This window comes from Nerophis lumbriciformis, linkage group LG21 (assembly GCF_033978685.3).
Source record: "Nerophis lumbriciformis linkage group LG21, RoL_Nlum_v2.1, whole genome shotgun sequence".
In the NCBI taxonomy this organism is placed as follows: Eukaryota; Metazoa; Chordata; class Actinopteri; order Syngnathiformes; family Syngnathidae; genus Nerophis; species Nerophis lumbriciformis.
Window position 1 is genome coordinate 1,834,198 of NC_084568.2, and position 3,303 is coordinate 1,837,500.

Below are 3,303 nucleotides of genomic sequence, written 5' to 3' on the forward strand. Positions count from 1 at the left end.
AAAAAATGTAACAGTAAAGAATGTAACAGTAAAGAATGTAATAGTAAATGATGTAATAGTAAAGGATGTAATAGTAAAGGATGTAATAGTAAAGAATGTAATAGTAAAGGATGTAATAGTAAATGATGTAATAGTAAAGGATGTAATAGTAAAGAATGTAATAGTAAAGGATGTAATAGTAAATGATGTAATAGTAAAGAATGTAATAGTAAATAATGTAATAGTAAATGATGTAATAGTAAATGATGTAATAGTAAATGATGTAATAGTAAAGAATGTAATAGTAAATGATGTAATAGTAAAGGATGTAATAGTAAAGGATGTAATAGTAAAGAATGTAATAGTAAATAATGTAATAGTAAATGATGTAATAGTAAAGGATGTAATAGTAAAGGATGTAATAGTAAAGGATGTAATAGTAAATGATGTAATAGTAAATGATGTAATAGTAAATGATGTAATAGTAAAGGATGTAATAGTAAATGATGTAATAGTAAAAAATGTAACAGTAAAGAATGTAACAGTAAAGAATGTAATAGTAAATGATGTAATAGTAAAGGATGTAATAGTAAATGATGTAACAGTAAAAAATGTAACAGTAAAGAATGTAACAGTAAAGAATGTAATAGTAAATGATGTAATAGTAAAGGATGTAATAGTAAAGGATGTAATAGTAAAGAATGTAATAGTAAAGGATGTAATAGTAAATGATGTAATAGTAAAGAATGTAATAGTAAATAATGTAATAGTAAATGATGTAATAGTAAATGATGTAATAGTAAATGATGTAATAGTAAATGATGTAATAGTAAATGATGTAATAGTAAATAATGTAATAGTAAATAATGTAATAGTAAAGGATGTAATAGTAAAGGATGTAATAGTAAAGGATGTAATAGTAAAGGATGTAATAGTAAATGATGTAATAGTAAAGAATGTAATAGTAAAGAATGTAATAGTAAATGATGTAATAGTAAATGATGTAATAGTAAATAATGTAATAGTAAATAATGTAATAGTAAATGATGTAATAGTAAATGATGTAATAGTAAAGGATGTAATAGTAAAGAATGTAATAGTAAAGGATGCAATAGTAAATGATGTAATAGTAAAGAATGTAATAGTAAATGATGTAATAGTAAATGATGTAATAGTAAATGATGTAATAGTAAAGGATGTAATAGTAAAGGATGTAATAGTAAAGGATGTAATAGTAAAGGATGTAATAGTAAATGATGTAATAGTAAATGATGTAATAGTAAAGGATGTAATACTAAATGATGTAATAGTAAAGGATGTAATAGTAAAGGATGTAATAGTAAAGGATGCAATAGTAAAGGATGTAATAGTAAAGGATGTAATAGTAAAGGATGTAATAGTAAATGATGTAATAGTAAATGATGTAATAGTAAATGATGTAATAGTAAATAACATAATAGTAAATGATGTAATAGTAAATGATGTAATAGTAAATTATGTAATAGTAAATAACGTAATAGTAAATGATGTAATAGTAAATAATGTAATAGTAAATGATGTAATAGTAAAGAATGTAATAGTAAAAAATGTAACAGTAAAGAATGTAACAGTAAATAATGTAATAGTAAAGAATGTAATAGTAAATGATGTAATAGTAAAGGATGTAATAGTAAAGGATGTAATAGTAAAGAATGTAATAGTAAAGGATGTAATAGTAAATGATGTAATAGTAAAGAATGTAATAGTAAATAATGTAATAGTAAATGATGTAATAGTAAATGATGTAATAGTAAATGATGTAATAGTAAATGATGTAATAGTAAATAATGTAATAGTAAATAATGTAATAGTAAAGGATGTAATAGTAAAGGATGTAATAGTAAAGAATGTAATAGTAAAGGATGTAATAGTAAATGATGTAATAGTAAAGAATGTAATAGTAAATGATGTAATAGTAAAGAATGTAATAGTAAAGAATGTAATAGTAAATGATGTAATAGTAAAGAATGTAATAGTAAAGGATGCAATAGTAAATGATGTAATAGTAAAGAATGTAATAGTAAATGATGTAATAGTAAATGATGTAATAGTAAATAATGTAATAGTAAATGATGTAATAGTAAAGGATGTAATAGTAAAGGATGTAATAGTAAAGGATGTAATAGTAAAGGATGTAATAGTAAATGATGTAATAGTAAATGATGTAATAGTAAAGGATGTAATAGTAAATAATGTAATAGTAAAGGATGTAATAGTAAATGATGTAATAGTAAAAAATGTAACAGTAAAGAATGTAACAGTAAAGAATGTAATAGTAAATGATGTAATAGTAAAGGATGTAATAGTAAAGGATGTAATAGTAAAGAATGTAATAGTAAAGGATGTAATAGTAAATGATGTAATAGTAAAGGATGTAATAGTAAAGAATGTAATAGTAAAGGATGTAATAGTAAATGATGTAATAGTAAAGAATGTAATAGTAAATAATGTAATAGTAAATGATGTAATAGTAAATGATGTAATAGTAAAGAATGTAATAGTAAATGATGTAATAGTAAAGGATGTAATAGTAAAGAATGTAATAGTAAAGAATGTAATAGTAAATGATGTAATAGTAAATGATGTAATAGTAAAGGATGTAATAGTAAAGGATGTAATAGTAAAGGATGTAATACTAAATGATGTAATAGTAAAGGATGTAATAGTAAAGGATGTAATAGTAAAGGATGTAATACTAAATGATGTAATAGTAAAGGATGTAATAGTAAAGGATGTAATAGTAAAGGATGTAATAGTAAAGGATGTAATAGTAAATGATGTAATAGTAAATGATGTAATAGTAAAGGATGTAATAGTAAATGATGTAATAGTAAAGGATGTAATAGTAAAGGATGTAATACTAAATGATGTAATAGTAAAGGATGTAATAGTAAAGGATGTAATACTAAAGGATGTAATACTAAATGATGTAATAGTAAATGATGTAATAGTAAAGGATGTAATAGTAAAGGATGTAATAGTAAATGATGTAATAGTAAAGGATGTAATAGTAAATGATGTAATAGTAAAGGATGTAATAGTAAAGGATGTAATAGTAAATGATGTAATAGTAAATGACGTAATAGTAAATGACGTAATAGTAAATGACGTAATAGTAAATGACGTAATAGTAAATGACGTAATAGTAAAGGATGTAATAGTAAAGGATGTAATAGTAAAGGATGTAATAGTAAAGGATGTAATAGTAAAGGATGTAATAGTAAATGATGTAATAGTAAATAACGTAATAGTAAATGACGTAATAGTAAATGATGTAATAGTAAA